Consider the following 12,992-nt stretch of genomic DNA (forward strand, 5'->3'; position numbering starts at 1 on the left):
AATTCAAGTAAATTATTCCTTAAGTAGCAATACTTTTACTTAAGTACAATTTCTTAGTACTCTTTCCACCACTGCTGGCGACGAAGTTACTATATTAATATATATATATATATATATGTGACCCTGGACCACAAAACCAGTCTTAAGTCGCTGGGGTATATTTGTAGCAATAGCCAAAAATACATTGTATGGGTCAAAATGATCGATTTTTCTTTTATGCCAAAAATCATTAGGATATTAAGTAAAGATCATGTTCCATGAAGATATTTTGTAAATTTCTTACCGTAAATGTATCAAAAGTTAATTTTTGATTAGTAATAATATGCATTGCTAAGAACTTCATTTAGACAACTTTAAAAGCGATTTTCTCAATATTTTTATTTTTTTGCACCCTCAGATTCCAGATTTTCAAATAGTTGCATCTCAGCCAAATATTGTCAGATCCTAACAAACCATACATCATTGGAATGCTTATTCATTCAGCTTTCAGATGATGTATAAATCTCAATTTTGAAAAATTGACACTTAAGACTGGTTTTGTCGTCTAGGTTTTGTCTATTATTAATATAGAAATATTAATAATAGAATATAATTAAAGAGTCTTAGAATCTTAAAGAGTCTATATATAGAATATAAAGAGTCTTCACAGCAATGAATAAATAAGTAAATTTGCGACTGATATTTGTGTGCTGTAATGGTCAGCTGGTAGAACTTTTGTCAAGCATTTTTGAGGTTCTGGGTTCTAATCCACCCTCATATAGTTTTTTTATTTATTTATTTTTTTCTCATTGAAACCAAATTCATCAGTGCTCATCAGTGATTGTATATCAAGAGCAAGTACACGTTTGTGTGCATTTTGTTTTGTGGTTTTACCAGAACAAAATGCTCGATCATCTGTGTGAAGATGCGCATTGTGCATGAGTGCCAAGAGAGAACTGATAACAGTGCCAACGAGCACTCGCCATAACGCATTCCAGCGATAGATCGCCTGTTATTTAACACAGACCAACGAATTTCTTATTGAATGGAGACGTTTCTTTTCTGCTGCAAGATGGTCATGCTCGCCTCTCGGAGAGGAATGCGGTTGCCGTGATTCCTGCGTGTTTGTGTGTGTGTTGGAGAGAGATGCGCGCAAAGAGAACTGTTCAATTTAATATAAGAAACTGATAAGATACTGATTTTAGTTGGTCTAAATTAAATAGGTTAGGCACAAATTTGCTTGTATGGGTTCCCTTCTAGACACGAGTGCTGTGTGTTTGTATGTGCTTCATAACCGTGCAGCCCAGGGGGCCCGTCATAATAGCCTGCACTGGGGCCCATCATTACTAAGTTACGCCATTGCCCGAAATAGTGTCATTCTCCTCAGGCCAGACAAAATCATCAGTTTAAATCTAAGCTACAGCAGAGTCAGATTATGCGTAGGACTCATCTGGTTCCTGTGGTCTTGTCCCGATGGCCATCTAGGAGACAGGGTCTTCACTGGGGATCAGTCTCTGGGGCTCATCTAGTTGTCCTGGTCTCCGCTGACATTCATGGCTGTAGAGGTCATCTCTAGGTGCTGATCCACCATCTGATCTGGATACAGTCTGGATCTGGGTGACTACAGTGGCCTCGCAATAAGAAAGAAACAGACTAATATTAGTGTAGATGCCATTCTTCTAATGATATAACAAGTATATCGGGTGTTTTGGGGAGTGTTCCCCGTTCCGGTTGACCTAATTAATGCAGCCTAACAATTCAACGGATTTGAATTATAGAAATGCGATAGTGTATTATGTGTAAGCCAGGTTAAAGAGATGGGTCTTTAATCTAGATTTAAACTGACAGAGTGTGTCTGCCTCCCGAACAGTGTTAGGTAGACTGTTCCAGAGTTTGGGTGCTAAATAGGAAAACAATCTCCCGCCCGCAGTTGATTTAGATATTCTAGGTATTATCAAATGGCCAGAGTTTTGAGATCGTAGTGGACGTGATGGACTATAGTATGATAAGAGCTCACTCAAATACTGAGGTGCCACACAATTCGGGGCCTTATAGGTAATTAGCAAGATCTTAAAATGTATACGATGTTTAATAGGGAGCCAGTGCAGTGTTGACAGAACCGGGCTAATGTGGTCTTACTTCCTGGTTCTAGTAAGAACTCTAGCTGATGCATTTTGAACCAGCTGGAATTTGTTTATTAAATGTGCAGAGCAACCACCCGATAAGCTTTACTATAATCTAGCCTTGAGCAATGTTCCCTCAAATTTTTTTTTTCTTGCTGAGCAAAACTTTTCTCTATTGGGTGGACATTTCGGCCACCTGATCAAAAACATTCTTTATACCAGACCTGCACAGCGCGCACACAAAAAAGTGTGTAACTTTTAACTTCAATGTGCTATTTATATTTGATTTGACCCTTGATGATGCACTGAATTATGCACATTTTAGGTTATCTGAGAAAACATTTTTACTGTACAATACACTGCCATTCAAAAGTTTGGGATCAGTAAAGTTTTTTAAAGAAGTTTCTTAGGCTCATCAAGGCTGTATCTATTTGATAAAAAATACTGAATATTATTTCACAAAATAATATTGTGAAATATTATTGCAATTTAAAATAAAAGTTTTCTATTCTAATCTAAGTTTTCTATTTTAATATACTTATTTTTTTTTATGTTTATTTTTTTTTATATGTTATATACTTATATTTTTACTTATATAATTTATTCCTGTGAAGCAAAGCTCAATTTTCAGTGTCACATGATCCTTCAGAAATCATTCTAATATGCCAATTTATAATCAGTGTTGGAAAAAGTTGTGCTTAATATTTTTTGGGACCTGTGATATTTTTCAGGATTCTTTGAGAATTAAGAAGTTAAAAATAACAGTGTTTATTCAAAATAGAAATTTTGTAAAAAAACAAAAAAAGAAAAAACTACTATTTGGGCTCAGTATATGTTTTTCTTTCTTATTCATTTATTTATTTTTATTAATACTTTTATTCAGCAAGGATGTGTGAAAAGTGATAGTAAAGACTTATATTTTTATAAAATATTTATATTTTTAATTAATGCTGTTCTTTTCAACTTTTTATTAGCCTAATCAAAGAATCAAAGAAAAAAGGTTCCAAAAAATATTAAGCAGCATAACAGTTTCAACACTGATAATAAATCTGAATATTAGAATGATTTCTTCACATCCCTATGAAGTACAGTTTGCACAATACACCTGTGTGACTGTACAGGTGCTGGTCATATAATTAGAATATCATCAAAAAGTTGATTTATTTCACTAATTCCATTCAAAAAGTGAAACTTGCATATTATATTCATTCATTACACACAGACTGATATATTTCAAATGTTTATTTCTTTTAATTTTGATGATTAGAGCTTACAGCTCATGAAAGTCAAAAATCAGTATCTCAAAATATTAGAATATTACTTAAGACCAATACAAAGAAAGGATTTTTAGAAATCCTGGCCAACTGAAAAATGAAAAGTATGAGCATGTACAGCACTCAATACTTAGTTGGGGCTCCTTTTGCCTGAATTGCTGCAGCAATGCGGCGTGGCATGGAGTCGATCAGTCTGTGGCACTGCTCAGGTGTTATGAGAGCCCAGGTTGCTCTGATAGTGGCCTTCAGCTCATCTGCATTGTTGGGTCTGGTGTCTCTCATCTTCCTCTTGACAATACCTCACAGATTCTCTATGGGGTTCAGGTCAGGTTTGCTGGCCAATCAAGCACAGTAACACTATGGTCATTGAACCAGCTTTTGGTACCTTTGGCAGTGTGGGCAGGTGCCAAGTCCTGCTGGAAAATGAAATCAGCATCTCCATAAAGCTTGTCAACAGAAGGAAGCATGAAGTGCTCTAAAATTTCCTGGTAGATGGCTGCGTTGACTGGACATCAGAAAACACAGTGGACCAACACCAGCAGATGACATGGCAGCCCAAATCATCACTGACTGTGGAAACTTCACACTGGACTTCAAGCGACATGGATTATGTGCCTCTCCACTCTTCCTTCAGACTCTGGGACCTTGATTTCCAAATGAAATGTAAAATTTACTTTCATCTGAAAAGAGGACTTTGGACCACTGAGCAACAGTCCAGTTATTTTTCTCCACAGCCCAGTTAAGATGCTTCTGACGTTGTCTCTGCTTCAGAAGTGGCTTGGTAGCCCTTTTCCTGAAGACGTCTGAGCGTGGTGACTCTTGATGCACTGACTCCAGCTTCAGTTCTCTCCTTGTGAAGCTCTCCCAAGTGTTTGAATCGGCTTTGCTTGACTGTATTCTCAAGCTTGAGGTCATCCCTGTTGCTTGTGCACCTTTTCCTACCCAAATTCTTCCTTCCAGTCAACTTTGCATTTAATATGCTTTGATACAGCACTCTGTAAACAGCCACACCTTTCAGTAATGACCTTCTGTGACTTACCCTCTTTGTGGAGGGTGTCAATGTTCGTCTTCTGGATCATTGCCAAGTCAGCATTCTTCCCCATTATTGTGATTTCAAAGAACAAGAGATACCCAGAATTTATACTGTAGGGATGGTCATTTATTCAAACTCAAATGTAAATATTCTAATATTTTGAGATACTGGTTTTTGACTTTCATGAGCTGTAAGCTCTAATCATCAGAATTAAAAGAAATAAACATTTGAAATATATCAGTCTGTGTGTAATGAATGAATATAATGTAGAAGTTTCACTTTTTGAATGGAATTAGTGAAATAAATCAACTTTTTGATGATATTCTAATTATATGACCAGCAACTGTATATACAGGTGCATCTCAATCAATTAGAATGTCGTGAAAAAGTTAATTTATTTCAGTAATTCAACTCAAATTGTGAAACTCATGTATTAAATAAATTCAATACACACAGACTGAAGTAGTTTAAGTCTTCGGTTCTTTTAATTGTGAAGATTTTGGCTTACATTTAACAAAAACCCACCAATTCACTATCTCAACAAATTAGAATATGGTGACATGCCAATCAGCTAATCAACTCAAAACACCTGCAAAGGTTTCCTGAGCCTTCAAAATGGTCTCTCAGTTTGGTTCACTAGGCTACACAATCATGGGGAAGACTGCTGATCGGACAGTTGTCCAGAAGACAATCATTGACACCCTTCACAAGGAGGGTAAGCCACAAACATTCATTGCCAAAGAAGCTGGCTGTTCACAGAGTGCTGTATCCAAGCATGTTAACAGAAAGTTGAGTGGAAGGAAAAAGTGTGGAAGAAAAAGATGCACAACCAACCGAGAGAAGCAAAATCGATTCAAGGACTGAGGCTGGGGTCAAGGCATTAAGAGCCACCACACACAGACGTGTCAAGGAATTTGGCTACAGTTGTCGTATTCCTCTTGTTAAGCCACTCCTGAACACAGAAAACGTCAGGCGTCTTACCTGGGCTGAGGAGAAGAAGAACTGGACTGTTGCCCAGTGGACCAAAGTCCTCTTTTCAGATGAGTGCAAGTTTTGTATTTCATTTGGAAACCAAGGTCCTAGAGTCTGGAGGAAGGGTGGAGAAGCTCATAGGCCAAGTTGCTTGAAGTCCAGTGTTAAGTTTCCACAGTCTGTGATGATTTGGGATGCAATGTCATCTGCTGGTGTTGGTCCATTGTGTTTTTTGAAAACTAAAGTCACTGCACCCGTTTACCAAGAAATTTTGGAGCACTTCATGCTTCCTTCTGCTGTCCAATTTTTTGAAGATGCTGATTTCATTTTCCAGCAGGATTTGGCACCTGCCCACACTGCCAAACGCAACAAAAATTGGTTAAATGACCATGGTGTTGGTGTGCTTGACTGGCCAACAGTGATGGGCAGTAGTGTCTCTACAAGTAGTGACGCTACTAGTTTAACTACATTTCTCAGTAGCGTGGCGGTAGCGTCACTGCTTTCTGAATCAAATAGCTTTTCGGTAGTTAAGCTCTTTTTTTGATCAAGTACCGCGGTAGCGTCAACAAAAGCTAACGTTACATTTTCCAAAGAAAGCATTCTGAAACTCAAGCTCAAATCAGAAATATAACAGCTACGGATCACTGATCCTGGGTCAGTAAATGACGCCACAGACACTAAAGCTCGTAACGCCTTTGGCTCCTCAAACTGTCAGTTAAACCTCATTATTCCTCCTGCCTCTCTTATCAATGAAGTGCGGCGCACATTTTGGAGCATCTCAGCTTGTTTGCAGTCTCAAGGTAAATAAAGAACTGTTGATTGAATAAGTACAGCGGTTTCTTTCCTCAAAAAAACACTATTCATAAAGGCTAATGCTTTTTTGTTTGTTTGTTTGTTTTTTGTTTTTGAGGAGCGAAGAAGAATTTCTCTAGCATTTGTTGTCAAGTCACAGCCAAATAGCTCGTGCGAAGCGCTGAATCTTTCATAATATGATACTTTGGCCAAACAACAGAAAAAAACTGAACGCCCACACAATGACAGAAAACTGGGGAAAACGGGACACGAGTCAGAAAAAAAAAAAAAAAATTCACTGGTCAAAAGCTTCGTATTTGAACTTGATTTTGGTGAAATGTTTATATTAATATCTAATGACACATGCAACGATGCAAATAAACATAGTCTATCTGTAGGCCTAAACATCTATATGGTAACACTATACAATATTTCATTAAAATACGTTTGTTACAGTATTTATTAATATTTGTTAATGTTAGTTAATGAAAATACAGTCGTTCATTGGTAGTTCATGTTAGTTCACAGTGCATTAACCTCTTCCACTCTGATTGCCCGTGGGCGGGCAAAAGAGCTACGTCATTATATTTAAACCTATTTTTTTTATGTTTCTGGAGATACTATCACCCCATATATAGTATCATTTAAAATCTTAAAACCTCATCTTTACACAGAATATAATGATATTTGTGTATATGGAACACAAATAATGAATATAAAGCTTTAAAAAACAATCGTCACAAAATAGCTCCTCCCCCAAAATGGCGATGCAGAAATGTAAATATGAATATATATATTTTATGTACCTCACAAAACAGAAAAATCATACATCAAAAGAAAGCTCTCATTCTCAGAAATGTGACTGTGTCGTTTGTTTTATTGTTTTAACATCATAATTCACATTATCTCCATAAGAATCGGGCAGTAAAATATGATTTCTGTGAAAAAACAAAGACAAACGTCTCATTTCTGCTTTGATTACAGGTGCTCTAAGCTAAAATCAGCCACAAACACTATATCATCTTTACCCTAGGATGTTTTCTTTCAAATGAGCCCATTTGTACTTTTCTGTGAGCTCCTCTTGGTAAATAATCCACTGTTATGTCGCGGATGTCCAGAACACAAAATGCGCTCGACGGGAGAAACACGCGATCTACACGCGATCTACACATCATCATCAAAGCGTGCAAGGGTCCTCTAATCATGACGATTATATACATAATCAGGCACGTGTTCAAAGCTGAGGTTGTCCGCTCTCCAATCACATGTCAATCATTTATCTAGTAGTCCAATCACATGCTGAATCAGCCAATGAATCCATGAACGAATCAGTGGAGTAGGTGGGCGGGATCACGACCGGTTTGTTGTTGATGATAGGCAAGTAGATAGTGACAAGTGACGGAGACGACTGACAGAAAATTTGTAGATATATTAGTATTTTTTGAGCGTTTTGATTAAAAAATGGCATCTGGAGAGGGAAAAGCAGCTAAAAAGGTGTTCTCTTGCGTCGAAGCAATATTAGAAGAGCTTGAAAGAGAAAGTGACGCTGGATCCAAAGGACACATGCACTACAAATGACACTTTGCCTCCCTTCGGTTATATTTGAATAACTCTTGTTCAGAATGTGATAGAAAAAAAATCTTTTTTTCTGGTGGATACTGGCACATAGTGTAGTCAAACAATATAATCAGCAGGTCCCCAGAGCAAACAGAACCTGAATCACAGATTTTCAAAGACGGGATTCTAAAAATAAAATAAACAAAAAGGCCTATTTTTTATGTTTATCGTAATATTTTAAAAGCATACAATGCTATTTATGATGTTTTGCAATCTGATTTAGTAAATTTGAAGGGTTTCCTGTACAATGACACTAGCTTTTTAAATTCCCTACACTGTATGTGTCTAGGGTGAATATTTAACAAATGTTAACAAACAACTTTTGATTTTAATAATGCGTTACTAAATGTTGAAATTAACATTAAGATAAATGCTGCAGAAGTATTGTTCATTCTTAGTTCATGATAACTACACTAGTTAACTAATGTTAATTAATGAACCTTATTGTGAAGTGTTACCATTTATATAAATGTATCTGTATACAATAAAGCCACAATACCAACTACCAATAGGAGGTTTCCGGCCGACAGCAAAAATTTATTTTGCCTATGTCACAATTTGAGGTTAATCCGGCCCTGTATTTGATACTGATTATGTTGCCAAATTGGTTTGGAACAGCTGTTGAATAAACAATTAAACTGAACATGCCTGTCTATCTGCTTGACTGACAGTTTTATTGATCACTGAGAGAGCATTGACTTGGTATGATGTTGGTTCAACAGACATTTTTTAAAGGGGTGGTTTACTGCGATTTCACTTTTTTCATTTTAAATAGTGTGTAATGTTGCTGTTGGTGCATGAACAGTATCTGCAATGTTGCTGCGCTGAAAGTTCAACATAAGCGGAGATATCGTCTTTTAAAAATCAGGAAGTTTAATGCCTACAAAACGACTCATATGGGACTACAACGAGATACTTCCCGGGTTGCATACGTAATAAACCCATAAATTTGCATCAACCTCCCTCCGGAACATGCCAAAGAGGGGGCAAGGCCATGTTCTGCGACTTTGTAGAAGAGGAAGAGTTATAGTGGAGAGTTGTAGCCAAGCCGTCAAAATGGTGTTATTTTCACCCAGCTGTCAGGTCTTCTGTGTTCGGGCTTCCTACGGACGCTGTAGTTCGTCAACAATGGTTAAAATTTATGTTTGATTATGTTCCTGACAAGTACAATCCTAAGTCAGCTCTCTGTGCTGCGCATTTTACGGAAGTTCAATGCTGGATTCACACAGAAACTATTACTAAAACATGGAGTGGTTCCAACTTTAAAAGCAGAGGCAGCAGTTGTTGGGCCACAACCTGAAGTAAGATTTCATCATTTTAAATGTATTTACTTGTATAATTTCAGATGTAATGTTTTAGTTTTATCAAGGACGTAAACAAATGCTAATGCTGGCTTTAGTAGCCAGTTAGTTAAATGCTATTTCGTGTGTCTATGACAAACGCGTACAAACATTTTGGACCCGAATTTGTAATTATGTACTAATTTTGTAAATGTATTTTCCATGTATATTTTATGACGTAATTTTTGATTTGATCAAGAACGTAAACACAAGCCAACGCTGTTTGGTTATAGTTAGTTCGATGCTATTTTGTGTGTATAAGACAAACGTGTACGAACTTCAAAAAATTATATGTAATCACAACAGCAAACTTCCATTCAGAAACGTTTTGTAAGAGCCGTGCTTGTGGAAGTTCTGTTTGACTCTCTTCATTACCGCTTTCTGGGTCTGATTCTGGCTCAAACTGATACGGCAATATTGACACCATTATTTACATTTGACCGGAGCACATGCAACTGTCGCCCGTAAAGGTAATGGGCGTGAAGTTTCCGGACAATGTGCAGTATGCAGTTTAGCCAATCACAACACACCGGCCCAACTAACCAATCTGAGCCCATCGCCTGTTTCTGAGGGAGTGGTTTCATAGAATCAGGAAGTCAACCGGTCGTTCAAATGACAGGAGAAAGCGGCTTACAATAAAGGTGAAATATATGAAAAATAAGGCGTTTTTTTAACAAACGAAACACGAAGACATGTTATATTGCACCCCATAAACACAATCAAGCAAAGAAAAAAAGCAGTAAACCACCCCTTTAATTTTTTTCCCTTTAAAGTCTCAAAACCAAAGAGATATTATTTATAAAAGTTAAGACTCATCCAGATTTGCTTAACACTGCCCAAATGTATACGCATAAAGAGGCCGTGATTTTTATTCTCGCTGTAGTACTGTTGCTGCCGTCGGCGCTATGTCCTGGAGACGCTGTGTTTCGTTGTGAAAGCGAAACTACTTTGTTTGGGCTTCCAAAAGAGGACACAACTAGAAATTTACAACACTGTTCCAGAACAGTTCAACCCAAATATTAGAATGTGTGCAGCGCATTTTACGGAGGACTATTTCCTGAACCTGGGAGAGTAGCCTACAATGCCAGCTGTGCACAAAGGCTGTTTCTATAAAGTGGGCAGTCTGGTGCTTCTGACTCACAGCCTGTAAGTGTATTTTCTTATTTAAAGAATTTGCTACTTACTATTCAAACGTGAGTTTTGAGCTGTGTAGAGTATAGCTCTTGTTGTTTGTCGTTTCTCCAATCACAAATGCAGACATGGCAATGTTTATGTGGCGCGATGCTACGCAACGCATAAAAAGGCAGTATAAGTCATTATAATCAGTAATTATGTCCCCACTGGATGCAACAAATGCCTCGTTTATAATGGGTTTTATTGTTTTTGTGTCGTCGCGCCGGGACACAGCATCACAATACGGTAAGGGGCTTAACATTTCCGTCACACGCATGAGGTATTCGGCCAATCACAAGAAATTATCAGAGCGTTTATAGCAGAAGGGACAGAGCGGTGTAGAATAAAGATCAATTATGTGAAAAATAATGCGTTTTAAAAAAAAAGAAGCATTAACACATTACACTGCACCCTATAAACACAATCAAGCCTATAAAAAAAGCAGTCAACCACTCCTTTTAATCAGTTTTAAACAATTCCTGAACATGCTTTTTTGTTATCCACAGCCACTGGATTCACACGTCTATTTTTACACATCCTGTGGTTCTGACTGGCGTGTGAAAATGTTGCACACCAGTGTTCACATGGTGAGAACCGACAGTTGTGGTGACATTATGATAGTGTCAAGATCTAAATATTTGTTTAGAGTTGTGAAACTCAAAAATAGTGTTAATAGTTTTGAGAAATCTTTTAGACAGTGGTCTTATGTTGATAATATGTGGCTAATATAATGCGATTTATTGTCTAAGCAATTAAGAAAATCTGTAATATAGTTAGAGATTTATGAAAAACCATTAACCGCAAGTATGAGCAATAGTAGTACTCATGCTTAGCAAGCTACTCTACATAAGATTTTTTATGTGTTGTGTGCAACCTGGTCTCACAGAATTCCTTGTAATGACCACGGCCCTTAACTCCGAATCTGTGGTGGCATCACGGAATCGCCGGAAATTCCGTGATGGACTCACAGAAGTACCAATGCAAGTCAGTGACAGGCATCAGCCTTGGTCCACGCATGGATCCATTACACGGAATTCTGTGAGACCAGGTTGTAAATTATATATTGGTAACAACATTGCCATTATTGCATATGTTGGGGTGTGATTTTTCAATGTAAACAGCCACAACAATTTTATTTATATTACATTACACATTTATGAGCAAGTAACCCAACCCCTGCCCCTAAACCTACCATTTGTCAATAAAACAGAAGATATAACAGACAGACACAACTACCGTCATAATTGATTCAAAAAGTATTAATGTTCCAAGTCTTCCGAGGCAAAATGATTGATTTTTGAGAGGAATAGACGCGATCACCGTCTCCGTCCGCCGTAAAGCTCTTCCTATGTGCTGCAGTCTCTAGCTGTGTCCCAAAGCTAAGTGTACACACTTCGGAGTGCGCATTTTAAGTGCGAATGCGTCACAATGACACTACGGAGACTGTCCCAATGTGAAGTGTACACACTCCGAAGTCCGTATTTAAAGTGCGATTGCGTCACAGCGTCACGACGTAAGCTGTCCCAATTCAGAATGCGCGCTCCGAAGACCGCATTCCAAGACCGACTGCGTCACCGCGGCGCGACGAAAGCTCCCGTAATTTGAAAGCGACTTCAAATGTGCCCTCTGTTTCCCAGGAAAATGAAGTGTACATCTATGAACACTTCGCACCCTACCATATCCCAGAATCACTTGCGCGCAGATGACGACGGTGTTCATATTCAAAGAACACGCGGATTTTATTTGTTTTGCAAAAGCTTTACAGTTTTGAATGATATCTTGCATCTTTATAACCAACCAGTATAGCCATATCGCGCTGGCGCCTCACGCGCACAAAGACACAACATATTTTTGTGACACTGCAGCCAGTTCATTATCGAAATAAAATACAGTTAAAGGAATGTATAAAAAGTTACAGTGCTCCTTTGTCCAATCTGTTGCGTTCAGCGTGACCACCACCTCACTGTGCTGATATAGCCGATGTGAAGGATGATGTTTTAGGTCGATGAAAGTACAAAGTCTATAATAAATAATGTTTTAGCATCCAGATACGTCGCGAATATGGAAAGATATGGAAGGAGGCATCAGTTTCACCTTTAATTTGTTTTTGGATTGACGTTTTTATAGTAGGCTATAGGCTTAAGTTTAGAGGATTTGTTGTGGAGAGAAACTAATAACTGTGTTGTTTGTAAACATTTTTGATTTACTGTCATTTTAGCCTACATAATTTCTGAATGTAACAGTAAAATGCGACGAGACTATATGTTTTTTTTTCTCAAAATGCAATTTTATACAAGTAGCGTTTTTTTTTTTTTTTTTACAATACAGCAAACATTTTTAAATATATTTTTAAAAAATACTTTAATGTCTTTAAAGCATTAATAGATTTTTTTATTTTGTTTAGTAGCCTACATTTAGGCAAATCTAGAAAAGATGATGCTGGCTGTGACTAAGCACAGCGGGTATTATGTCTATGGTTAAGATCTCTTCCTGTTTTTTTTTTCTGTTTTTTTTTTGTGTAAAGAAAACACTGTACTTTATTATTATAGGCAAAGACAATTAAAAAAAAAAAAATAACGATATTAACCATTATTTTTTCTATTCGAATCAGTTTCGGAACGGTAATAATAGAAGAACGCAGGAACAGAAACATTAAAATATGATTCTGCTCGGAGTGAACCGATTGATT

The sequence above is a fragment of the Onychostoma macrolepis genome, chromosome 15 (assembly GCF_012432095.1).
Source record: "Onychostoma macrolepis isolate SWU-2019 chromosome 15, ASM1243209v1, whole genome shotgun sequence".
Lineage (NCBI taxonomy): Eukaryota > Metazoa > Chordata > Actinopteri > Cypriniformes > Cyprinidae > Onychostoma > Onychostoma macrolepis.